Source organism: Peromyscus maniculatus, chromosome 2 (genome assembly GCF_049852395.1).
Source record: "Peromyscus maniculatus bairdii isolate BWxNUB_F1_BW_parent chromosome 2, HU_Pman_BW_mat_3.1, whole genome shotgun sequence".
Taxonomy (NCBI): Eukaryota; Metazoa; Chordata; class Mammalia; order Rodentia; family Cricetidae; genus Peromyscus; species Peromyscus maniculatus.
In genome coordinates, this window is record NC_134853.1 from 1,995,769 (window position 1) to 2,023,545 (window position 27,777).

A 27,777-nucleotide genomic window follows, 5' to 3' on the forward strand; every position below is an offset into this window, starting at 1 on the left:
TAACCTGTCAATCTTAGGGTATAGTCTGTTAAAAGGAAATTTTCTTACAGCAATTAAATTTAATAGCATTTATTTACACAAAGAAAAACAGGATTAAAGAGAAAAACAAAGCAGCATTGATTCACAGTTCCCCAAATCAGAGCAGGTTCTGAGCCCTATGACCAATGTGACCTGCCCTAGTGGCATTTCCAGAAAACGGAAGTGAGGTATAGAGCTAATGTGCTTATTATCATCGTAAGTGTCCAGCTGGCTAAAGAGCCACCTGCAGTTAATTGACAATCAGCTATTGTGACTAAACTCCATATTAGCTTGGCCAGTTAGTGTTTGGTGTAAGAGCTTGAGTAAAATCAATGAACTCCCCCAAACTTTATTTGATGACTCATTATGCCAGTGAATGATTAATTGAACATGTCAATGTGACTGAATTGAGGACCATCTAGAAATCTAGGGAAGCATTTTAATATGTGCCTTGGGAGGGTATTTTCAGAGACAGCTGCCAACTCTCAGGTGAGGAAGATCCACAGCATGCTTGAGCACCACGTGGTTGGCTGGAGTGGGGAGACAGCTAGCCATAGGAAATACTTTAATTTCTCCCATGGAGGCATGCTGGCTTGTGGATCCCGAGACTCCACCAATAGCTCCCTCACCAGGAACCTGGGCTCTTGGTCTCCTGTTGGTGTCTCTTCCCTGGTTTCCCTGGCTCTGAGGCCTCTGAACTCAAACTGAGCTATGCTACTGGCCTGCCAGGATCTCCAGCCTGTGGACAGCTTGTTGTTGGACTTCTCAGCTGCTGTGATAATGTGAACCTTTTACATGTTTCTCGCTGTGTGTTCTATTATTTGGTCTCTATATAGAACCCAATACAACAATTTAAGTGCAGAATTTCACCTCTTCCTTTACCTTCCACCATTCCTTTAACTCATTTCCTCATATATCTCCCCAACATACATTTACTTTAAAAAGTATCATTATAATATCGTTCATTGTTTAAAACAACTTTCAAATTCAATTATATTTCGATGGTATTCTTCCTCTAGCCTAAGTCCCTCCAGATCCTTTCCCACTCCTTGCCCACCCAACTTTAAGTTCTTTCCCAAAAAACAAACAAAAAGTCAATACAACCACAACCCCCACAACAAGAAAACAAACTAAACCCAAGATACATTTACAGCCAAAATTGTCTCCAATGACATGGGTGTCATTATCTCTTATTATATTGTCCCACAGGCCTAGTGAACTTTTAAAAATTTTTCAGTTTTTCTCTGTTGTTGAGATTCAGTGAATTTCTCTTCAGTCTTCTAGTCTACTAATTTTGTCCTGAGCCCATTCGTTGAGTTTTTAAGTATTTTCCTTACTCAGTTTCAAAGGTCTAAACTTTTCATTTAGTTTTTCTACTTTTATGATGTACCAGTATTCTCTTGTTTTTTAAGGGTGACTTTGAAGTGGTTGCGTAATGGCTGATAGTTCTCATATTTCTCTTGTTTTTAGTCCTGGATTTTATTGACTGTCCTATCCATTCCTCTTGGACTGATGGACAATTTCCAGTAAAAACTTGGATGCTTTCAGTATCTTGTGTCATATGTCTCTGGATTGTTGAAGCCCTAGGTTCCCAGTTGGTCTTCTTTGGTACTTGAGAGTCTGGAAATCCTTGCAGTTGGTGCTCAAGGGTGGTCATTACTGTCCTGGAAGACATAAATGTCTTTTCTGGAAGAAATAAAGGGATAGAGATGCCTGTGGCTGTTCTTTTTTACCTCCACTGGGTAGATGAGTGAAAGAGCCCTTATTAAACCCAATGAGGATCAACACCCTGGCTTCTGGTCTTTTCTGATGTCCTTCCATGGTAATGTTTAAGTGTTTCACTAGAGCCCAGCAGTGGCATAAGCTCTGGCATCCCCTCAGCCTTTGGAGACATGAGACGTGGTAGAACATGCTTTATTGTGTCCATGGGCTATAATACAGTGCTTGTTATATAAAAGTATTCTGTTTTTTGACTGTCCATCTTTTGTGGGCTTTTGGATAGAGATAGCAGGATTTTTTTTTCTGTCTCTCTCCTCTCCATGGTTGTCTGTTCCTTCCTCATCTCTCTCTCTTCCCTTCTCCTGTCTCCTTTCTCCTTACTCCTTCTCCTCTCTGGAGATGTCACTCCTCTGCTTAAACTTCAAAGCCCACCCCCAGTAACATACTTCCTCCAAGAAGGCCACCACACTCCTGATCCTTCTCAAAGAGTTCTACCAACTGGTAACCAGTATTCAAACATGTGATCCTATTGCAGAAATTCTCATTCAAACCACCACAATTTGATTTTAGTACAATTTCAGAGAAAACAGTCAAATGTCTATCTTCTGCAGTGTATTTTCAGAACACCATTTGTTGAATAGACTCTCATATCTCCAATGTATATTTTGACCTCTTTCTTAAAGAATAGCTGACAGCAAATTGTGGGTTTATTTCTAGCAGCTCTGTCCTCTTTCTTGGTCTGTCTTTTGTAATAAGACCATGCTGTTTTAGTTACTGTGACTCTTTATCTAGTGTGTGATATGGTTTAGATATGAAGTGTCCCTTCAAAGGACTAACATACTGGAAATTTGGTTATGATGCTGCTGCTTTAGGAGTACTGGAAAGTTTAGTACGTGAGACTTAATGGGAAAAGTATGTTGCTGGAAGGGGAGGTGTGTCCATTAGGACTTTATCTCTTTCTGGGCCTCTCTTTTTCTGTCTCTCTCATTTTTCTCTTTTAATGCAGCTCCTACTCTCTCCATCCTGTGCAATATTAGCAGGAAATTTTAACCTGTGCTACATGGCCTTCAGCCTTGTTCTGCCTCATAATGGACCCAGAATTAATGAGCAGGAAATATAGAATGAAGCCTCTGAAAGCATAAACCAAACATGAATCTTTTCTCCTTTAAGTTTTTCTATTAGATACCAACTTTGAAAGATAACTCCCATAGAGAGGTAGGGATTATTTCTGAGACTAAACTTGACCATATAGTTCTTAAATTTGGGGGACTATGTGAAGAAGGAACTAGAAAACTTTAGTGAAATGAACTACAGAAAGCCTACTGTGCTTTAGGCAAAGCTTAATGGTCAATTGTTATAGGAAATCATAAGTCACCAACATGCCTACAGGAAAAGACAGTAAAGACCAGGCTAGGAGGTTTCAGATAAGAATGATAATTATATTGGGAATTCAACTAGAGGCCATTCATGCTATATTGTGCAAAAGAACAACCTGTATTTTGTTGATGCTCTAGAACTTAATGGAAAGCTGAATTTCAAAGTTATGGACTGATTAATCTGACAGACATTTTTAAGACAATGAGGCATGCAAGCTACTTCATATGTATTCTTGGCTACTGTTAGCCAGAATTAGCAAAAACCAGAAAAGTTTACAACCTTGTGCTTTAGTCAGAAAAGCAATGTATGTAATGTCAGGGGTGTAGAAGGCATAGTTGAAGAGATTAGCCTCACTGAAAGGAAACCAGATGCTTTGAATTGAAACAGTAGGAAAAATGCTTTGAGGGCATTTAGGAAATTGTTCAGAATCCAGTCACCACAGACTCAAGAGAATAAATAAATAAACTAATTTGAAATACTTGCCCTTAAGAAGGGAGGGTCTCCAAGGGCACCTTGCTAGCACAGGGTCACCTAGAAGGTGTTTCCTTAGGATTAATTTCACTGTATTCAGCTACCTGGGCAGTTAGAGCATAGAAGAACCAATGCAGCCCTACTATAAAGAGACCTATGCTAAAGGCAGAGCTTGGGATCCTCTACATGATGATGATATTTGCAGACATGAAAAATATGAGTTACTAGTCATGGAAGATTTTGCCTAATTTTCAAAAAGACATATGGAAGACTGTGGGAGCCTGTGTAAGAAGGCTGTGAACTTATTGTGAACTATTAATAGGGCAGAGTGCAAAATGTTATTCTCATAAGATGGTTTTTTAGAAAGAATTGCATAAACTATGATAAGTGAATGCACTTGGAAGCAAGGACATGAAGGGAATACCCTGGTATGTCCACACTATCTCTGTGGGAAAGGCAATGGCCTGTGAATATTATTCTTGGTTCTTTTCACATGACCAAAGATAAGACATAACACTAGTTATATTTCCCTGCTGTACTTGTATCTGTTTAAGCTAAATGTAAATATCACCTTGGTTTTGTTTGCTTTAACAATAAAATGAAAAGTGCTTTGTTTGCACTATTCTTGAGCTCAAATGCCTAAAGTGTCCTGGTACTCCACCCATGTCTTTGGAATGTCTTTCAATATGAGGAGACTTGGCCTTGCTGGCCACAGGGCAGGTGGACAGAAGATCAGGAAACATCCGGACACAGTTAGAGTCAACCTGAAGATAACCTCTGAGACTCAGCTAAGTGACGCTGTAAAGGTGAAGAGCCAGCTACAGTGGACACCTCCAGGATATTGGAGATGGCCAGGACATGGGACATCTGCTAAGGAAAGATGTAGACCATGAGTGTCACCAGACAAAGGAGAGGCTTTAAAACGGCAGCTAGCAAGGCCATAGAAATGTGTTTGCCCGAATCTTCGGAGCTCACATTGCTACCGTGTGCTCTAGATGCCTGGCATGAACTATAGGACTTAATGGTTGCCTAATGGTCTTAGCCTTGCTTGGGTCTCACCCCACCTTTCCATTCCACTATTCCTCCCTTTTCTAATTAAAACACTTATTCTGTGCCATTGTCTCTTAGGAATATGCAACTTTAAAGAAAAAAAACATTTATAGGGAATCACAGGTAAGATTTGGAATTTGAACTTTTGAACCATGCTCAACTAAGACTATGGGATTTCTTGAAAATAGGCAATGCATTTTGCACTGCAAGATACACATTAGCCTTTGGAGGAAGGTGTGTAACGTCATTATTTGTATATAGTCTTTGTCCCTCCCTGCCATAAGGCTCAATGTTTTGAAGGCCCAGACACCAGCTGGTTGGGAAATAGGAAGTGGGTCCTGGCTGGATAAAGTCAGTCTCATGGGACTTTCCTTAGGGACTATAAAATGTCCCTGGCCTCCCTCTGTCATCCCCTCTGCTTCCTTCCCCTCATAAGATAAATAGCCCCTGCCATATGCTCCCATTTTCACTATGTTCTCTCTCAGAATAGCCCCAGAATCAATAAAGCAAAGAGGAAGGACTGGACCCTCTCAAACCAGAAGGAAACTAAACCGTTTCTTGTATACCTTGTTATCCCGTAGTACATTTTTTATGAAACTTAATTTTTAGTTTACAAGAGCCCAGAGAAAATGAGATTGCCCTGTAGTCAAAGCTGTGGGATTTTTTTAATTAATGATTGATGTGTGTACAAGGACCCAAACCACTGTCAGCATTGCTATTCCTGGGTAAATGATCCTGGCTTACATGAGAAAGCAGGTGAGCAAGCCAAGGAGAGAAAGTGAATAAGCAATATCTCTCCATGGCTTCTGCTTCAGTTCCTATCTTCAAGTTCCTGTACTGATTCTGGAGCTACACTTCTGGCATGCAGGTATACATGCAGAACACGCATACATAAAATATAAATAAATAAAATTAAAATTTGAAGTTCTGTCATATAAGTCTTGCATTTGCTTGATGAGAGTTGCACCAAGATGTTTTATAGTATTTGAGGCTGTTATAAAGGGTGTTGATTCTCTGATTTCTTTCTCACCCATTTATACTTTGTTTATAGGAGGGTTACTAATTTTTTTTTGGGGGGGTTAATCTTTTTTCCAGCCACTTGACTAAAGGTATTTATCAGCTATAAGATGGGGTCATTTTCATATACCATCATATCATCTGCGAATAATGATACTTTGACATCTTCTTTTCCAATTTCTATCCTTTTACCTCCTTTAGTTGTCTTACTGCTGCAGCTAGAACTTCAAGTACTGTATTGAATAAATATGGTGAGAATGCACAGTCTTGTCTTGTTCCTGATTTTAGTGGAATTGCTTTGACTGTCTCTCCATTTAACTTGATGTTTGCTATAGGCTTGCTGTATACTGCTTTTATTTGTTTAGGTATGCCCCTTGTACCCTTGATCTCTCTAAGACTTGTATCATGAAGAAGTGTTGGATTTTGTCAAAAGCTTTTTAAGCATCTAACAAGTTAATCATATGGTTTTCTCTTTCAGTTTGTTTATATGGTGGGTTACATTGACTTATTTTCTTATGTTGAACCATCCTTGCATCTCTGGGATGAAGCCTACTTGGTCATGGTATGTGATGTTTTTGATGTGTTCTTGAATTCCACTTGCCAGTGTTTTATTGAGTATATTTGCATCAATGTTCATGAGTGAAACTGTTCTGTAACTCTCTTCATTGAGTCTTTTTGTGATTTGGTTATCAGAGTGACTGTGGCATTGTAAAAAGAATTTGGCAATGCTCCTTCTGTTTCTATTTTGTGGAATAATTTGAAGAGTACTGATATCAACTCTTCTTTGAAAGTCTGGTAGAATTCTTCATTGAATCTGTCTGGCCCTGGGCCTTTTTTGGTTGGACCAACTGAACCATGCTTGGGGCTACCCAGTATTGATATACAATGGGTGTGGTAGCTTGAATGTAATTGGCCCCCACAATCTCATAGGTAGTTTCACTATTGGGAGGTATGGCCTTGTTGAAGGAAGTGTGTTACTGTGGGGGTGGAGTTTCCTATGCTTAGGATACTGGCCAGTGTCTCAGTTGACTTCCTTTTGCCTGTAAGATGTAGGACTCTCAGGTACTACTCCAACATCATGTCTGCATACATGCTGCCATGCTCTCCGCCATGATCATAATGCACTGAACCTCTGAAACTGTAAGCAAGCCACCCTATTATTTCCTTGTAAGAGTTGGCATGGTCATGGTGTCTCTTCACAGCAATAAAAACCCTAAGACAAGGAGTGTATCAGAAGTGGTTCTAGATCAGCTACAGCTACTGCAGTTTTTGAGCATACAACCAAATCTTCCATAGTTGTGGGGCATACATGGGCACAAAGAGAGTGCTAAGAGAAACTTAGACAAATAGAGCTTAAGCTTTAAGTTGTTTACGAACAGAGAAGATACAAAGGATGATGTGGAGAGGAAGTTAGCTTAAGCTGTTTATGCAGAGAGTAGATACAAAGGATGTGGAGAGGATGTTAGCTTGGGTTGTTTGTGTGGAGATTAGATACAAATGGTGAGGAAGGAAGTTAGCTCAAGTTATTTAGATGATGTCAGGGCATAAACTACTTGTAAATAGGGTGAATTTGAAATGATTGGTTGGTTCCTTCACCCCCTCCTAGGGTTCTGAGTTTTTCTGGTATAAAAGAGGCTTACTGTCTATCAATAAATGAGTTCTTGCTTGACTTGACTCCCTGCTGCTTCACATTGTCTCTGGGTAAGAGGAAGGCTGGGAAACCAGTGAGCTGCGTGCACTTACCTTTCCTTGGTTCCAGGCCACCTCTTCACAGGTGACCTAAGTTCCCGGTGGGGCAGGTCCCCACACATAGTGTTAGCAGGTTTTCACTGAAGATCCTCAGAAATCTCTGGAAGGCTCAAGAGGTTCTCCAGGTGGTCCTTAGGTGGTAGAGACTAGGGTTACTGTAGGATTTTCCTGGTGATAGCTGAAAGAGATACACAGGATTCTGCCTGTGGTCCTCATGCTGTGAGAGTAGGGTCACAGCAGGAGTGAGCAGTTTCTACCTAAGAGAGTTGTGTTGCACACAGTTTGGCACCAAGTACCCCATGATATCTTTGGGTGGTGGTGGCAGGGGTTGGCATGGTTTTCTTGTGCCATCCAGGATGCCTCATACTCAATCTTCCTGCAATGACCTCCTGAGTTCTGGAATTAGAGGCTCATGCCATCAGCCATGTTCCTTCTACAAATTTTTGTGAAATGGCAAAGTCAAACTTCTAAGTTATTTTTAAAATTTTGCTAAATTTTAAATCCATTATAATATATTTTTTGTGGTGCTTGAGATTGAACCCAGGGCCTTCCACATGCTAGGGCCATTGAGTTGTATCCCAGTCTATAAATACCAAATTTTAAAATTAGATTGATATGATACACTTTATTGATATTTAGTCAAGTATCTCAATCTTTGTCTTAGATTTTATTTCATATATGGGTATACACACACATCTACATATATATATATATATATATATATATATATATATATATATATACATACTTACAAAAGGAAAGTTATGCAAATGAAGAAGGCAGAAGCAAACTGATGTCAGAGGTTGCTAGGAAGCAGGATCAATGGGCTACAACAAGTCTGTATGCTGAAGGACACTTATGTTGATTTCAGCCCATTTCAAATGTGCCTTGTACCCTTTGGTCAGGGGCAAAGCAATTCCCCCCAATGACACTTAGTGTCTTTTATTTATTATAATTTTCATTATTCTTTTTTGTTTATACATCCTGACTGCAGTCCCCCAAGTCCCTCCCCATACCTCCTCCCCCCCACTCAATCTACTCTTCCTCCTATGTTTCCATTTTTCTCCATAGTCTATCTTCATATACTAAGAGAATTGCTAAGGATAAAATAGGAATTCCAATTCATTGACCATAGATCAATACACAGAAAACATTTCCATGCAGCATGAAGACACTCTGAAACTATTGCTTGTGAGTAAGCACACACAGTTTGGTGAAGAGTAATAACCCAATGAAGTATAATCTATTGGTGAAATTATTATGGCTACTCCACATAGTTAAAAGGAAGATTTATTTAGTGGGTAGCTTACAAAAAAGGGAAAGGTAGGTATTGGGGTCTGGGGAAGGTGTATCAATGTCCAGCAGTGTTCTCTGGAGCTCTGCTTGGTCATCCTCCACTGTCTAGGGTCCAGGAACAGAGAGCCCACTGGCCCATCCAGATCTCGGGTCTCCCGGTGCCTCCCTTGGCACTGCTTTGTAGGCGTGACAGTTATGGAAGCCTCAATGGGGTTTGGAATTTCCAGATCAAAGCTAGATGGCTACCCATTACAATAAACAGTAAAGGGTCTAATTTCCTCTGATTGCTTGCTGAAGGTGTTCTGCTGGAAATCTCCTTTCTCAGGTCTGTAACTGGCATTTCTCATAAGCCTAATAGCTCATTTGTTACTTTTAGGCATAAAAACTGCAGCTCAGTTAATCTAGTTTAAACCTGTGACTTACATCAGCTTTACACATCCCTTATTTCTCCCCTCTCCTGTGTCTGCTGGGCTTCCTTTGAGGGACATGGATAAGGAGGGTGAAACCTTGCTCATAGGACACCCCTTTCACTTTCTTCATCCCACTACATCCCAAGTTCTTTACCCTCCAGGGTTGAGGCAGCAGCAAAGCAAGACAAATAACTGCAATTTGGCTGCAGGATATCGTGTTCTTTTTTGAATGATATGTGTAGCCAGCAATGCCTAGGTATGGGAAATGCTTACATGTCCATTTGGGCTCTCAAATGCATCCCTTCAGGGAAAGCTGCACAGGATCTGGCTATTGTTTGGTCCTGGAGGCAGAACATGCACTTAAATAAGGTCTCTGCTCAGGGACCCATTCCCTGGCAGCATCTAGTGGATTTTCCTCCTATAGTGTCCTCCTTAAGTGATCAAGTATGATCATAGAGTTATGTCCACTTTTGGTCTATATCCATACCTCAGGCTTCTCTGTTCTGCTGTTTTTCTTCTCTCTTTCCATCTTATATCCCCCTCCTTCATAAACAAACACACTAACAGATTAATTGGAAAAAAGAACTGTGATGATTTCTGTGTAAGAATTTCCAAACCTCTATGAATAATTATCTTGGTTCCAGGGTTGGTTTTGGATGGGAGAGAACTCCACCCTTCCACAGAAAAAGAAGAAAGTGGTCTTGGTACATCCTCACTTCATCTCTGGCACCTAGGGTAGAAGATATTACAATGCCAGCTTTATTGGGTATAAAAGTAGAGGAGGTCTACTTTCAATAGTAGATTCCTAACATCTTGGCTCTCGGCTTTGGTTCCAATCTTCAGTGTTTTTGTTTGTTTGTTTCTTTCTTTTTTATTATTATTAAGAAATTTTCTATTCTTTTTACATATTAACCACAGATTCCCCTCTCCTCCCTCCTCCCACCACAAGCCTCCCTCCCCCAACCCACCCCTCATTCCCACCTCCTCCAAGGCAAGGTCTCCCATGGGGAGTCAGCAGAACATGGTAGATTCAGTATAGGCAGGTCTAAGGCCCTCCCTCTGCACCAAGGCTGCACAAAGTGTCCCACCATAGGCACTGGGCTCCAAAATGCCTACTCATGCAGCAGGGATCGATCTTGATCCCACTGCCAGGGGGCCCCCTAAACAGTTCAAGCTAAACAACTGTCTTGCCTATGCAGAGGCCTAGTCCAGTCCCATGGGGGCTCCACAGCTATTGGTCCACAGTTCAGGAGTTCCCACTAGTTTGGCCTGGTCATCTCTGTATATTTCCCCATCGTGATCTTGATGTCCTTTGCTCATAGAATCCCTCCTCTCTCTCACTGACTGGATCCCTGGAGCTTGGCCTGGCACCAGGCCATGAATCTCTGCATCTGCTTCTATCACAGAGGAAGGATCCTTATTTGAGGAAATGCCTCCATGAGACCCCGCTGTAAGGCATTTTCTCAACTAGTGATGGATAGAGGAGGGCCCAGCCCATGGTGGTTGGTGCCATCTGTGGGCTGGTGGTCCTGGCTTCTATAAGAAGGCAGGCTGAGCAAGCCATGGGAAGCAAGTCAGTAAGCAGCACCCCTCCATGACCTCTGCATCAGCTCCTGCCTCTGGGATCCTGCCCTGTTGGAGTTCCTGTCCTGACTTCCTTTTGATGATGAACAGCAATGATAAAGTTAAGCTGAATAAACCCTGGATGAAGGGTCTATGATGACAGTTAGGGTATTCACCAATCTGATTACCAGAGTGGGTCAGTTCAGGTACCATCTTCACTATTGCTAGTAGTGGGGTCCTCCTTGTGGATACCTGGAAACTTCCCTAACACAAGGTTTCTCCCTATTCATATAATGTCTCCATCTATCTCTATCATGGTATCTCTTTCCTTGCTTTCCCACTCTGTCCCTGATCCAGCCCAAATATCCCATTTCCTTATGTTCTCATCCCCCCATCCCCTACTCTCCATTGCTCCCCTTCACTCCCTGTTTGGTCATGCACATCTCATCTATTTCTTCTTCACAGGGCCATCCATGTGTCCCTCTTAGGGTCCTCCTTGTTAGCTAGCTTCTCTGGAGCTGTGAGTTGTAGTCTGATTATCCTTTGCTTTACATCTAGTATCTACTTATGAGTGAATACATACCATGTTTGTCCTTCTGAGTCTGGGTTACCTCACTCAGGATGATATGTTCTACTTCTATCCATTTGCCTGCAAATTTCATGATATCATTTTTTTTTAACTGCTGAGTAGTACTCCATTGTGTATGTACCACATTTTCTTAATTCATTCTTCTGTTGAGTCGCATCCAGGTTGTTTCCAGGTTCTAGCTATTATGAATAATGCTGCTATGAACATAGTTGAGCATGTATCCTTGTGGTATGATTGAACATTCCTTGGATATATGCCCAAGAGTGGTATAGCTGTGTCTTGAGGAATATTGCTTCCAATTTTCTGAGAAACCGCTATACTGATTTCCAAGAAAGCATATCATATCAATCTACTTTTTAAAATTTGGTATTTATAGACTGGGATACAACTCAGTGGCCCTAGCATGTGGAAGGCCCTGGGTTCAACCTCAAGCACCACAAAAATATATACACAATGGAGTACTACTCAGAAGTAAAAAACAATGACATCATAAAATTTGCAGGCAAATGGATGGAACCAATCTTTAGGTTTGAGGCTGTAGCAAACACCATTTTTTTCTACCTGGAGAATGATCTGTGATAGCTGTCCTTGTCATTTTGAATGAGTGAGTTTATTAAGTACATAGCAAGAAATAATAAAAGAAAAATACCAAGGAGGAGATAGGTAGGAAATCATCATCAAATCTTAAGGACACTAGCACAAGATGCTGATTGAAAGCAATATTAGAATAGTATCAAATTGAGTTTCCAGTGTAAACTGATCAGGAAAGTCCCCCTGAGACATCCAGTTGGGATTCCTGACTCAGAATTCCAGGTAGAGCAGAACATTCTTTTCAGACAAGGCTTCCAACTAAAACAACAATAGGAACTAGCATGTAGATGATGAAACATCATCAAGTGAGTGTTCTGATTTCTGCTGGCATGTCCAGCTGAGAGCTGTGGGCAGAGAGCTTTCTCTCCATTGACAAGCTTCTGGTTTCTTATTCCCACCATAGACATTGTACCTGCACTGGAAATTTTTTTTTACCTTCTACCTGTTTTGGAGAACAAAATGGTTTTAATACATTTTGCTATGTCCTGTCTTCCAATCTTCCCCTCACAGAGGCAAGGGTCAGCCTGACCCAGGACAAGGAGGTTGGGATGACACTTGACATAAATATGTGTCAGTCTGAGATGTTTTTGTTCTCAGAGTCAACTTTCAACAACATCAAACATATGGTAATTTACCAATATAATTTATATTGTAATCTGTTCAAAGTCTTGCCATAAGACTATAAAAAGAGACAAAGTACCCTACAGGCTGACTCTGTAGATGCGGATTCTCAGACAGTTTGAGGCACAGACTATTTTGTAGGAATTAATTAAGAAATGTAGATGTCTTGGTTTCAATTGCTGCAATGAAATACCGTGACCAAAAAGCAAGTTGAAGAGGAAAGGTTTTATTCAGCTTATCATTGCTGTTCATCATCAAAAAGATGTCAGGACAGGAACTCAAACAGGGCAGTAACCTGGAAGCGGGAGCTCATGCAGAGGAGATGGAGGAATGCTGCTTCCTGACTTGCTTCCCATGGCTTGCTCAGCCTGCCTTCTTATAGAAGCCAGGACCACCAGTCCACAGATGGCACCACCCACCATGGGCTGGGCCCTCCCCCATTGATCACTACTTGAGAAAATGCCTTATAGCTGGGTCTCATGGAGGCATTTCCTCAAATGAGGATCCTTCCTCTCTGATGACTGTAGCTTGGGTCAAGTTACATACAAAACCAGCCAGTACAGTCGAAAAGGCAGATTTGGCTGGACACTTGGCTGCCATCTAAGACTTACAGTCCTAGTTAACCCACTGAGAATGCTGGGTGATAGATATTTGTCAGAGTGTCCTTCACAGGGTGACACTAGCCAAGTCTTTATACACTGTCACTGAGTGTGAGCTGTCTAAAATTGCTGTGCTCTGCAGAACATCCCCTAAAGCCAAGACTGGCCTTGTAGCAACTGAGAACTGGAACCTACATCTGACCACACAGCCAGCAGCTGGGCAGTGGGTATTCCTGCACTGGTGCAGGGCTGGTGCTTTTCCAGTCTGCCATAAAAACAACTGAGGTCTTCTTGTTCTGTTCCATATTTTACATATATGTGAAGGACCTAAGACGAGAATATTTACTAAGAACAATTACTAGAGTAACCCATCTGCTTATGGGGAAATCCATGCATATGTTAAGCATAGGTAATAGGTTTCAAAAGGAGCAGTATGCTTAGATGAGGGGAGGCAAGTCAATTTAGACTTTGCACAGCACATTTCTTTGGAGTTTCCTGGAAACGGTCTTTTCCCAGTCTTCCAAGTCATGATTCGTAGACATGAAAAGAAAGCTGACCCAACACTGGTCTTCCAGAGTAGCCACTGGGGAATAAAATGAGCTGCTTTCCCAGCTAGACAACTCATCTTCATGCACTGGAATGCAGATCCCTGTGAAGGGCCATGGAAAGGAAGATATAAAGACCATTTGTTTAGATCAAGCAGTTGATCCTTGCAAAGGGGGTTGTTTTATTTATACAAGAACAGCAGTTAATTTTTATGTATTTCTTCTCAGGGTTTTCCCCTGATATTCACAAAGCACTGGGTACTCAGAGAGAAATTTTTTTTTTTTTTGAGTGAAGAAAATTAAACCCTTTCTTGGTACGTTTTGAATTATAGTCATTCTGTGTGAATTTGGCCAAATGTGCAGTTTGGGCTTACCTTTCCATAGTGTGCTTCTGAACTGTTACTAGATTTACTTGTGTAAGTACTGCCAGAAGGTTTCTCCAGTACAGCCTGGCCCTGTGATCAGAGCGAATCTCTCCCACCTGCATCCTGCAACCACTTGGCCATGAATAGAGGCTTATATTATTTACAAACTGTATGACTTATGGCAAGCCTCTTGCTAGCTAGCTCTTATATCTTAAATTAACCCATTTCTATTAATCTATGTATCTCTATGTGTTCCATGGCTTTACCTGCATCCTGTTACATGTTGCTCCTTTGGCAGCTGGCTCGCATCTCTCTAGACTCTGCCTTTCTCTCTCCTTGGATTTTCTGCCTGCTTTTAAGCTGCCTTGCCATAGGCCAAAGCATCTTATTTACTAACCAATGGGAAGAACATATGTTCAAAGCATACAGAAAGACATCCCCCAGCACCTTATACCTCCCCAACCAAGTGAAATATATGTAATAGTGAAGGGTTTCTCACAGGATTCTTGCTTTGTCTCTGACCATCTTCATGTCATCTTTTACTAGTAACTGAAAAGCAGGGAGTTTTAGTAAAAATTAATCCAACAGCTTTCTTTGGGGGAAAGAAGTAAAGACAGATCCAATTTATATGTGTCAATTACTCAAACCACGAGATGTATGCTAGATCTGGCAGGTTAATAGAAGTAAATGAAAGAACATTAAAAAGAAGAAGTTAGTGGCAGGCTTACTGAACTCTAAAGAAAAGTGATGCTACACAGTAAACTACCAGACAGACTTAGCAGGCTGAGGCCTCATTCAGAAGTGAGCTATGTCTGACAGATGTGTGCTTGTATGCATGTCTAACTTCAGCCTTATGGGGGTGGAGATCCTACTAAAACAGCGTTATTTTAAACAGTTAATGTATGGGATGCAATTGGAATCTCACTCAAAGATAATAGATAAAATATGCAACAGGAGTGTTCCTGTAAGTTTAAGTGAGATGTCCAAATTGTCAGCAATGGATGACCACTGTAAGTCTGCAGATGCCAAGATTCCATGTGCTTCTCCATTTAATTTTCATAAAATTGTAATACTATCTATTGATATTGCAGTAAATTAGTAAATGTGTGTGTGTGTGTGTGTGTGTGTGTGTGTGGTGTATGTCTGTGTGATGTGTATTTCTACTTGTATATATGAATTTAGGCATGCGCATAACAATACATGTGTTGAGCTCAGATGCCATCCTTTGGCTATTGATCTTTGCCTTTTTTGGAGACAGGGTCTCTTCACTGCTGCACAAACCAAGGGAAGCTACTGGAGATTTTCTTGCTCTACCTCTTATCTCCCTGCAGAGGCTGAAATTACAGAGCATGAACTACCAAGTACAGCTTTCACATGGGTTCCCAGGATCCAACTTATGATCAGGGCTTATGCAGGAAGTGCTCTTAACTCTTGGAGATGTCTCCCAAACTCTGTAAAGGTTTTGAAATAAATGATGCCCAGAATGCTACATAGTCATATGAACAATATCATTTTATGACTTGGTATGTTATATCAATGAAATCCATGCTCCTTACTACCAGCTGGACATCCAGACCAAGGGACAAATTCCAAGAGCTTCTAAGTAACATTCAGATTTCTTTGTCAAACTCTATCCCAGCATCAGTAGGTCAAGACTTAAGATGAGCACTGGCCTCACCTGTGCTGTGATTCCATTTTCCTGCATCTGAGTAATCAATTCAATACTTCTTGCCAACTTAAATAATTACAAAACCACTGCTTTCCCCTCTCATATTAGCAGAGTACAAGTTGAACAGATTCAACAAATGTTTTTAACTTTTCCTGAAACTATTGGCCTCAATGAAAACATAGCCTTTTTTCCTGTTTAATATTCTTTTGTAAATAACAGCAAGTAAATTTGAATTTATAATTATTTAATTTTTAATTTAGTTATTAGTGACAGTTTTTAAGTTTCAAAGGAACATGTATTATATAATGTTATGTGATAAATAATGTGTGTGAAATAAAAGCTGTAGTCATTGCTTACACTGGATTTGTGAATGAAAAATATCTGTAACCAATTCTTATTTTTCTTTTGGATGTTTGAAGCAACGTCTAATTCCACCCAGGGTGGGCCTCCTGCCTTTACCTCCCAAAAGCTAGGATTATGAGCATGTGCCAACATGCCTCACTTAGCACTTGTTTTCTTGTGCACTGAATATTAAATTTTCAAACAAGAGGTATACAGTGAGATAAGTTCATTAGCCTTTCTGTCACTTAATTTATATATCTGTAAGAGGCTGTCTTGTGATATAACACATAAAGACTATACTATGATGGATAGGTCATATGTAAACTTGTGATAAATCAAGAATCTTTATAAGAGGTGTGGAATATAAAAGGATCATTAGTATATCTGACTAGAGAGAAAACTCAGTAGTGATTAAGATTTTCTGTAGGTAAAATGGACAGTGTTCTAAAGCAGTGTTCTCTATAAAAACAATAATATGTATTGAATCTTCTAAAATATTAAGTGGAAGCAATATAAATATAATGTTGAAGATCAGTTAGATACTGATAATAATACCACAAGGCAGTGGCTTGTTAGTGAGGTCTCTGGGTTCTGGCTTTGAATGTAGAAAATGTAATCTTATGAAGCTTGGAATAGTTTAGATTGTCTAGAATAGATTCACACTGAATAAAGTTACAAGAGACAAATATGTAAATCAAGATGCCAATGTGTTAATTTGACTTCTCAAGTACTGAAATATTTGAATTCACCACTGAGAGAATCCAGGGTAAGTCAAATGTGTGATTTGGTGAAAGTAAGAGAGAAGGCATTCAGACATTGGACAGTTTTGATGGGGGTATGCCTCTGAGACTAGCATGAAACCTATGAGACCTTCCCAGCAGAGGGTGAAGCTGAAATTCTGACTAATGGGGCACCCTCCCTGCTGGCATCGGGTCTTCTCTATGCAAGCTGCATGGGGATGGTTCAGCTGGTGCTCTTCCATCCCAGAGTCCACACACTGGCGATTGCTGTTACCAACATTTCTTCAAAGACAGTTACAACAATCTTCCTACTCTAGCCAGCCCTCTGTTAAGAGGTAGAGTCTATGTCTCAATCTTCTTCGACTTGAGGGAGCAGTTCATGTTTGTTTTGCCCCATAAATGACAGTGGTACAATGCTCCTTTGTCTGTTCCTTTTTTAGGTATAGTCTTTCATCTGCTTGATAGTTTTTCTCTGGTTCATGGAACACTAATTTTTAAGATGCTTTTCTAGAGCCATCATCAACTGCCCACTTTGTGGCTAAACAACTCAGAATTCTTAGCCCACAAGGGGTGAATGTCACCTGAGCCTCTGTCTTAACCACACAACAGAAAGACACCAATCAAACTCTATTCTTTGGAAGGCAATCAAGACACAAAACTGTAAGAAATAATAAATTGGTTTGGGCAGCAAAATTTTGGGATGATATATCATGCAGAGTAGATTCTAGAAACAATTATCTCTTGCCCCTCAATCAGTCTTTTGCTTCAGCTGGTTAGGATATTGGGTAAATTTATTCTTTTATATTCAGCAGTTCTTTGATTACTTTTGCAGCCCTGTTTACCTGTTGATGTATAATGTATTTATTGCCATAATATACTAAATATTGTCCTAGATGTGACAAATTTCCTTCCCTCGTGGATCTTAGATCTTAGCTAGGAAGACAGATCATGAATGAGGTAAGTCACAAAGGCTAAGGAAAAAACAATTAGGAAGTAAATCCACAATGCTTAACAATGAGTGTGGTTTCGACTAAGTTAAGAATCTAGAAAAGTGTTTTACACAGGAGTGATACAATCAAATGTACATTTAACAGAATTATCCTTAATATTCTGTTGTGAATGAGATGAGTTCAAGCAGAGATATTAGGGAGGAAAACACTACAACCATCCAAGTGAGACATTGCTGTCTTGGAACGGGACTGTTTAACCTGTGGCCAGTGGGACGCATGCAATGCAGCACAGGGTAACTACGGAAGCAGCTCCACACAAAGCCCTAAGCTTATTTAAAACAGGAGAGTGTTTCGTTTAATATTTATTTATTTTTCTTGCATTTATTTTGGTGACTGAACTGCATAGTCCTAGGAGTGAATGCTGCAGATAGCAACCTGGTGTTACAATGTCAAAAAGTTAGGTGAGCCTGAGAGTCATGTCTAAAGAGTATCAATCTCTGGGTTTTTATTTTTCTCCACATATCCATGATGTTTTTTAAGTTGTAACTATTTCATAGATTCTGGTAAAGGACCTGAGACTCTAGAGACAAGGCTTTGTTGCTCTCAGCACCTCCACTTTATGTGTTTCATGCTTGTGTTGGTGGTTTTTGTGCTGCTAAGCCCTTTGGAAGTAATATGGACAGCTCCACATGGATACTATGTAATCGGTGGGCATGTGCTGCAGCTGAGACATTGAACTCAGGTACCAAGAAAATTGCACCATTCATTCTGATTGCTCAAGGCACATAATGTTCTGATGGTGTCCTAAATGAAGAGACATCGGTGCCTCAAATGTTTGGCTTGATTGACAAGCATGTGCTGGTCTAAAGTGAAAAAATTCACATTTCATATATAGGCGTATGGCTTTTTTGTGAAACATTTTTCTAGATGATTCAACTTTCTCTTAGTTTAATGTTTTTGAAGTGTGTGTGTGTGTGTGTGTGTGTGTGTGTGTGTGTGTGTGTGTGTGTGTGTGTGTATCTGGGCACACATTTGTTCAGGTATGCACACATATGTGTGTACATGGATGTGGAGACCAGAGGTTGATGTTAGGCATCTTTCTCAATTGTTTCATTTACTGAGGCAGGGTCTCTGGCTCCACCCACAGCTTCCTGATTTGGCTAACCTATCTGTCTGCCTTGCTCCACGGGTCTCCTGTTTCTGCTTCTCAATTCTAGGATTATAGAAAGGCCAGCATGCCCATCTGGCATCTCTATGAGTGCTAGAAACATAAACTTTGGTCCTAAGGCTTGTGAGGCAATCACTTTATTCACTGAGCCATATCACCAACTTTTTTGAGACCAGCTTCTGTAAGAATTGGGAATACTTATATTTGATTACAGCGTACCAAATATTCTACATTTTCTCAAACTTTAAATTTCAAAATAGTATTTTAAGGCATATTTGAAATCCTCAGATAAAAGAAGCAATTAAACATTTGAATATTTTTTCAAATCTCAAATTTGTCAACCAGTGAGATAATGAATAATATATAGTTTACAAATAGTGGGGAATTTAAAAAGATGTTCTTTCTATGTAAAGAAAGCACTGTTTTCCCCTTGTACTATCTACTGTTTGTTTTATCTATTTTGGAGAGATCTCTTTTTCAAACTGCATTTTTTATTTATGCAAATCTCTCTACTTGTATGTCCTTCTTTAACCCAACCAAACATCCAAATTAGTAAGATAATATTCTCATTGTCAGGAACAGTCTTTGCTTTATTAGAGAACCCAGTGTACAAACATATTCTCTAGTCCATGTTCCTTCCTTATAGAACAAAAGTAATTCAAATAATATACCAGCTGTTGCAGGCATTGTTAGAGCAAGCTGAGGTGTGTCTGCACGTCCTAAATATGCTTCTCAAGCTAGCTAGGTGTTTCAGTCCTCTAGATTACAACTGTACCTCACTAATAGAGAAGAATCAAAACTCAAACTGCTGGAGTAGGATCAGTAGAAAGCCCGATTAATATACTCTACTGAAACATGCATGAATAGAACAATCTTTCCTTAACATGGAGTAGGCATAAAAATCACTCCATATTGGGAGCACAACATGTATAAAATCAGTGCTTAAACTCAGGTTCTACCGAAGCTGATTCAATTATGTAAAATGGAGTAAGACATTCGGGATTTTTTTAAAGTTATGTATAGGTCTAACTAGGATTGAGTAACAGCTTTGTTGAGACCCAAAGTATCACTCCTCTGATTTCACTAGTTGCTGTCTTAGTATATTTGTCATTGGATACATTGAAAAGGAACGGTTCCTGGAGACCCTATTCTTCATAAATATGCTAATTGAGTTCTTTATTTTTCTTATTAGAACTTTTATTTTAAATAAGTTCTTTACCCTTGTTGCTTTTACTGTGCATTCCCAAACATCCATATTTAACTGAAAACTGCAGAATCTGCCAAATGTCCATGATGACTGACAAGGCAGAGTGGTCCTGTGCCACTTAGGATGCAGTCAACTTGTGTCAAACTGATTTCCCACTTCCTTATCTCCTGTGAGACTGTCTCCATCTTCAAGGTTTCTACAACTTTGTAATGAACAAATGTTCTCTTCTTGGCCATGGTGGGGACAGAAACATGACTCTGCTGTGGAACAATCCTCTTCTACACTATGAATATGTATTACTCTCATTGTTTAATAAAAAGCTGACCGGCCAGTAGCTGTGCAGGAAGTTAGGCTAGAAAGCCAAACAGAATGCTTGAAAGGAGAAGGGCGGGGTCAGGAGAAGCCAGCCAGACCCAGAGGAGCAAGATGAGACTATCATACCGAGAAAAGGTACCAAGCCACATGGCTAAACATAGATAAGAATTATGGGTTAATTTAAGTGTAAGAGCTAGTTAGTAATAAGCCTGAGCTACTGGATGAGCATTTATAACTAATATTGTTGTACCCATTTCAAAAAACCCCAGAGACCACCAAGGTCTGATGCAAGTACATAAGGGTCCTTTATTGTCAGGTTCAAACCTGAGCCACTGCATGGCAGATGGAGGGAAATTCGGCAGTGGTGGCTGTCGCTAGAGTTTTCCGCCTTGCCCACAGTCAGGACAAATCTTTGTCACCCGCCAGTCCCACAGCCGCTCAGACCCAACCAAGTAAACACAGAGACTTATATTGCTTACAAACTGTATGGCCGTGGCAGGCTTCTTGCTAACTGTGCTTATAGCTTAAATTAATCCATTTCCATAAATCTATACCTTGCCATGTGGCTGGTGGCCTACCGGCATCTTCACATGCTGCTGGTCATGGCGACGGCTGCAGCAGTCCTTCTGCCTTCCTGTCCTTTTATTTCTCCTCTCTGTTAGTCCCGCCTATCCTTCCTGCCTAGCCACAGCCGATCAGGTTTTATTTATTGATCAATCAGAACAACTTGACATACAGACCATCCCCCAGCACAGCCAAGTGCAGACCATCTCAGACACCTGCACTCAGGCCCATGGTCCTAATCATCCTCTATGCGGACCTACTGGGTAACACCACAAAGAACCCAAGAAGGGCTCCCACAGGACATACAGAACATCCCACAGCAGGTGGCAGGCCCAGGGGTAGAGAATTTTTACAGGGAAAAACCACAAGCCAGGAAAGACATGCTTTGGCATCTTGGGATTGGGTAGAAGGGATATGGGGCAAAGTGATTTTTTTGAAACTACTGGTCTAGAATTTCAGCTCAAAACCACATTTGAAACTATTGGGTTGGACTTTTGGTGGGGAACCACAAATTGCTAAGCAGGATTATCTGAGCTGCTCAGCAGGATTATCTGGATATCTTCAAGGGCCATAAACCCCAGACATTCTGTCTGGAGGATACTGCTCTGTATCAGTTCAAGTTCTCATGACACATTCCTGAGGTCCTTCCTGGAACTGAGTACATCAGGTGGTCTAAGATGGCGGCCCTTCCCTAAGATGGAATCTGTATTGCCCTCACAATATTAAGCCTCCGAGTTGGTATTTGAGAGTTGTTGGCAGGACAGAAACTTTGGTCTTCACAACTCCATGCTGCTTTGCACTGCAGTATGGCTTCATTGCAGAAAAGGACGAACCAGTTTGAATAGCTTACCTAATAGCAAATGTTTAGCACCCCCAATGCATACATATGGGAAACAGAAGGACAGAGCAAACTATGTTGATATATTTAACAATATCTACACACACACACACACTCATACACACACACCAACAATTAAGGGAAAAAGAGGCCTTCAATTTGAAAAAGAGAGAATGAGGAAGGGATACATGAAAAAGTTGGGTGGGAGGTAAGAGAAGGGGGAAATGATTAATTATAATTTCAAAAGAAAGAAAATTATTTTTAAAAATTTAACTATTAAAATGAAAGAATTTATACAATTCTTGTGGGTTTTGAAATTATATTTTTAAAAGGTTGCTAAGGGGTTTCAGTGAAGTCACAGGGTGATTTCTGAGGCTTACCTGACAGGATTGCAATGATGAGGGCACACTTAGCAGAGTGCAGGAAGGTAGGCTAGCGTCACTGGACACAAAGTTAAAAGCCTTGTTTCTTGAGAACACCCAGAAAATATCTCTGAGGTGAGTATGAAACCAGGTCATCTGGACTCAGGCCTGAAGCCTGGCTTATTGCTATTCTGACACTTTTATTTGAAAATGCAATGCTATCTCCTGTTGGCAACCAAACTGTTAGTTGTGTGGAATTTGGATTCTCAGCAGGGGAGGTTTCAGCAGGGAGAGTTCCTAAGACTTCCAGTCTCTTCTGTCTTGCTTTGCTCTAGTCTTCTCAGCAGTAGTCCACCTCTGTCTGTGTTGTGCCCAGATCGTGAGCCCCAGAGAGACCACCAAAGATGAGCATGCCGGAATGCAAAAGCAAGGTTTAATTCTGGATATCCAAAAGCAATACAAGCCTAGGCAGGGACTTCGTCCAATACATCCAACGCAGTGGAGGCTGGAGGAAGTGCCCACTTGTCTGCAAGCTCAGCTTTTAAAGGGAAAAGCCACAAGGTTACATCATTTAGGGGTGCTAGTATGGATACAATTCTGATTGGCTCGCTTCTAGGGACTTCTAGAAATTACTTCTAAGGGAGTGGTTGCCCGCCACCATTTCTCATTGGCTGCCCTCAGGTGGGGGCATTTCTGTGGTCAGTTACCCTGGAAACCAGGGAGAGGACATTCCATAGTCTGGCAGGCATTACCTTGTGACTATCTTGTGACTCTGTACTTTTACACTTCCTGGTTTCTGGAATCTGAACTGGCTGGTTTCAGTAACTAATGGCCTATTCCCAAAAGGAGAAATCTTAGGCCTCAATTTTAGGGTGAAAGCATTTTGGTCTTATTTCTAAGATGGCTCATTTTGGTCTCACAGTCTGGAATGTGTGAATTGTGTCTGAAACTCAGTCCTCCAATGCTCACATCTGTTGCACTATTCCATGCAGAAAATGTTTCTAAGTTGTTTGACTTTTACTGACCATGTTGACGGGGAGGGTTCTTTATGAGAGAAAACCATCGGTTCTTCCTGGGTTGACTTTCTCTCTTTCCATTAGCAGGTTGCCGCTCCTTCCTCTTCTGCCTCACTTACCCTTGTTTGCACTTCTAAAGGCAGCTGTCGAGACCATATAAACTACAATAAAACGTCTTACCTAGCTATTGTCTCCTCTTAAACATCAGACATTTTTGCTCTCTTTAACATGTTTTTGCTAAGATATGATGTTATTTTTCTGTCAAAAACTAGGTTCATAAGTTTGAAAACATTAAATAGCTGTAAACCATAGAACGTGGTTGACTTTGTATATGTACAAATTCAAGCTCTTTGGAGTTTTAATTTTCATTTTATTTTAAGAAAAATGAATGCTGATGCAAACAGCATTCTCTTTGATGTCCATCTGACATTCTTGGTCTCAGCAATTTTTTCCATGGTCTCTTGAGTTCTTTCAAAATGGAAATTGTATGATTGAGCAAGCTACCTTTGAAAAATAGGAGAATCGAATTCTCTGATAAGTAAAAGATTTGTTTTACCTGGAAGATTTCATTTATGCCAAAGAAGCAAAAACTGTTAAAGAATTTAAGCACATAAAACATCCACCTGTAATTACGGGTGCAACATTTTAATCTTCCTCTTCTGTCAGAAGAAGACCTTTCTCTGTCAGTTAAAACCATAGCTTTTCATTTATTTATTTTTATTCTATTTGGAGGATGATAATACAATTACAATATTTTCCCTTCCCCTTTCCTCTCACCAAACCTCATATACCCCTCCCCACTCTCCTTAAAATTCACAGCCTCTTACTTCACTGTTATTCCGTGCATATATGTACATACATATATATTCCCAAGTATAATGTTACCTGAATGTATGTTTTCAGGGCTGACTGTTTGGTACTGTATAACCGATTGGTGTGCTCTTCCCTGGGAAAGAGCATCTCTCCCATTCCCAGCTTTCCTTTTGTGTAGGGTTAATGTGCAGTAGGGGCATACATACCTAGGCGGTAACCAACAGCTTTTTATTTTAAACTACAGTTGGGTTTGAGGTTAAGGGAAGCCAAGAATCAAGGTGTTGGATACTGGTTGGCTGGAGGAAAGGTATTGAGAGCGTTTTAAGAATAGTTCAGAAACAATATCTCTAAGGCTCAAATTTCAGTAACCATCTGTGCCTCTTAATCCCTCCCTGTACAGTATTAGTCAGGGTGTTCAATTTGTCTAGGCCTTGTGGGAAGAAAGATCTTCAAAATGAGCATGAAAGCTCCCACTTCACAGAGGTGTTATAATTATGAAGTTAATTTCTGTAGAGTGTTTCATGTATTGTAAGAGCTAAATAAACATTAGGGATTCTCATTAAGAAATTGCACTGACCAGAGCTGATAGTGCCTGAAATTTCAGTTTCTGTGGGCAGTCTGATTACATCACCTCCACAGCTAATAATACTAATTTATAAAAGTGACACATTCCATTATGTGAGAGATGAAATGCAATCCTCTTTGTCATAGAAATTTTTCTCTTACCCATACTTTCTTTGGGAGACTCTCCTACTTCAAGCCAGTGAAAATCCTTGAGACATCTGTTTTTACTTATGTGTTATGTATGTCTTTATACTATCACAAAGATATCACATAATTTATGTTTGCTAGACATACATACAGCAAATAATGCTATAGTCACATTTGACTCTGTATTAAACATCTGGTGTCAACAGAAGAGATAAGAAAAAATGATTGTACTGTCAGAGTTAATAATTCAGAAATATTAATCAGCTCTTGTAATCACCTATAGTATATCATGCATAATTGGCCCTTATGAATTTTTCTCCCTTGTGTCACTTAGTGAATTTTATAGCTTGCATTTTAACCAAACCAAATGTTTAGTCGGGTGCATGATTTTCACTTTCTTATGATGCTGCTCTGTATAAATTACTTTTGAATATCTAAGAAATAGATTATCATCATCTTCACTGAACCAGGGTTGAATATCAGTTTGGTGGTAAATGATCCATGGTCCTAGATAATGTCTTCATAGGTAGGATCTTTGCAGTGAATATTTGAATATGAACTATCAAAAGGGATATCCACTGCAGGCTCAGCACTTCAGGGAAGGTGAATTTTTATAACACCGTGTAAAGGGCTTTTGCCAAAGAGTGGTAGTGATAGAAGGAGCAATCTCCACCCGGATGGTATGGCAGACTGCAACTGCCCCTCTCTAAACCCTGTTGTGTGCTGAAATAAGAAAACTTTGAAGTTTAAAAAGCTTCCAGATGTGTAAGCACTTTTCAAAAATCATATTCCAATGTCCAGCTACTACACAGTGGAATATTTTACAGAATAGCATTAGCATGGTCACATTTTACTGTATGTTAGGCATCTGGTGTCAGATTAAACAGCGCAGAAAACAGGATGATGCTGTCAAACTTAATACTTCAGTAATATTAAGTAGCTCTCATAATTACCAGTACTTCTTCATATATAATTGGCCCTTGATATACATTTTATACTTGCATGTAATGCTGGGCATAGATCTATAATGTAATAGGTTCCAGTCTTTCTTGTAAACTATCAGTGAATATAGCTAAATGGAATCAGTTCATCGGTGATAGTTCCTTGCTTGAATTTTTTAAAAGTTACACACACACACACACACACACACACACACACACACACACACACACACACACGCCTTATTTCATATAGTAACAAACAATCCCTTCTTTATGCAAAGCTATTTTGCCATAAGCAAACTCAGGAAAGTAAGCCTTGTCCTCAGGCTTGCTTGTAAAGGTAACATCTAGAGCTCAGGTTCCTGTGAGATTCAGTTTGGGACCATTTGCTTCTGTGATTAATTAAAACCCGTTTGTCATCCACTGTGACTTTTCACCTGTGATACTGCAGGGCTGTTCAAACCCACTTCATACTGGGTTTGAACAGGTTAGTTTCAGTAAAGACAACATGTCATTGTGGGTGAAAGCTAGTGTGCTGGGTCTTGCGCTAAAGCAGAGAGCCCTGGTCAGATCTTGATTGCAATTCATCTGAGCATTTCAAGTTAAAAGACTTCTACTATGGTGCTCTGATAGAAAAGCATCCTTAAACATCTTATTGGTTGATATGAATGTTTCCCATTCCCTGTGCTCTTCCACTGGTCCTGTCTGCATTCCTGATCTTGTTAGTCTGTCTGAGAGGAGAAGCTGGTTTTCTCTCTGTTACGGTCTGTTTCTGTGAAATAGGCCTTGGAACCATACAAACTTTAACACAGAGGCTGAGTATAAATAACTGGGCTATAACTGAGGAAAGGAGTTCTCCAAAGTAGCAGGCGGCTATACCTTTCTACACCATCCAACTCCCTTGCTCTGTTTTGTTCCTTAGGTATGCTAGGTTTCAGACGGATAACTTGCTACACTTACAACTAGCTAGAGAGATATAATGTTTATGTGGTTAGAAAGAATGTTTGCACGTTGAAAGGAAAGATCTGGAACATTTTCCAAGAATGCTTGTTTTTATGATCTCAAAGAGTTGTAGAATTATAGTTGTTGTTCATGGACATGCACACATATTGATGAGTATGTGCAACCTCGTGATGATTTCTCAATAACTGGTTGCATAAGCCAGTTGTTTTTCTTCTCTGTAATTGTGTTCCTAGTGAAAAGAGAAAGGGAAGTGCAGAGTGTGTTGGTGTTAGAAGAATGAGGAAGTAGAAGGTATTCATGACAAACATGGCAAATTCTGCCCTAGAATAGTGGTTCTTAACCTTCCTAATGCTGTCACTCTTTAATACAGTTCCTCATGTGGTGACCCTCAAGCATAAAATTATTTTATTGCAACTCCATAACTTTAATTTTGCTACTGTGATGAATTGTATTGTAAATACCTGATATTTCCAATGGTCTTAGGTGACCCCCGTGAAAGGGTCATTTGACTGCCAAGGGGTCGTGACACCTAGGTTATGAATCACGGCCCTAGGAGAAAGCAGAATCATATTTCATTAGAGGGACTGTTTAATCTCTTTAGAGCTGTTTCCAGTTTGTAGAAGGAAAAGAAATAGAGATTTTATGAGAAGCAAGTGAAATCTGAAAAATGTTATATGTGCTACTAATCATGATCAAACTTGGTATTTTAAAGTGTATAGACCCCATTTTCCTGGAAGTGCTGAAGTACCAATGCCCAATTCAAATTTAGTCCTTTTTATATTAACATGGTCTCTGTTCTAGTTTCATTCTGTTGCTGTGATAAAACACTGGCAACTTGGGGGAGGCAAGAGTTTATTTTATCTTACAGTTACAGGGTATAGTCTAAATGGAAGGTAGAAAAGGCAGGAATTTAAACAGCTAGTCATACCACACCCATAGTCAACAACAGAAAGAAATGAATGAATTCTTGCTTGCTCAGCTTCTATGCTCAGCTAACTTCCTTCATTCTTACTCAGTTCAGGGTCTTTCCATGGCAATTAACAATCAAGACCATACCCCATAGGCCAGTCTGATCAAGGCAATGCCTCACTTGACACTCCTTTCCAAGTGATTCCAGGTTGCAGAAGATGGACATTTAAAAATACTATGTATTAAGAAATACGGAGTTCAAAAAGCACTCTTCAATTTTATAAAACAG

At 40.1% G+C, this 27,777-nt stretch overlaps 2 long non-coding RNA genes across 4 annotated transcripts in view; one reads left to right on the forward strand and one right to left on the reverse strand.

The window, feature by feature from the left end:
- LOC121827117 (uncharacterized) overlaps window positions 1-27,777 on the forward strand; it is a 95,836-nt gene that overhangs the window by 32,793 nt on the left and 35,266 nt on the right. The window lies entirely within an intron of this gene.
- LOC143271781 (uncharacterized) lies at window positions 95-22,898 on the reverse strand. 3 transcript variants are annotated; one of them, XR_013048907.1, is made up of 4 exons: window positions 22,154-22,898; window positions 9,725-9,837; window positions 7,396-7,579; window positions 95-1,704 (listed from the first exon to the last, which is right to left on the reverse strand). It is a non-coding gene; the product is annotated as an uncharacterized LOC143271781 (long non-coding RNA). The 3 variants fall into 3 exon arrangements; XR_013048908.1 differs by having other exon boundaries at window positions 95-1,682; window positions 9,595-9,837; XR_013048906.1 differs by having other exon boundaries at window positions 9,595-9,837.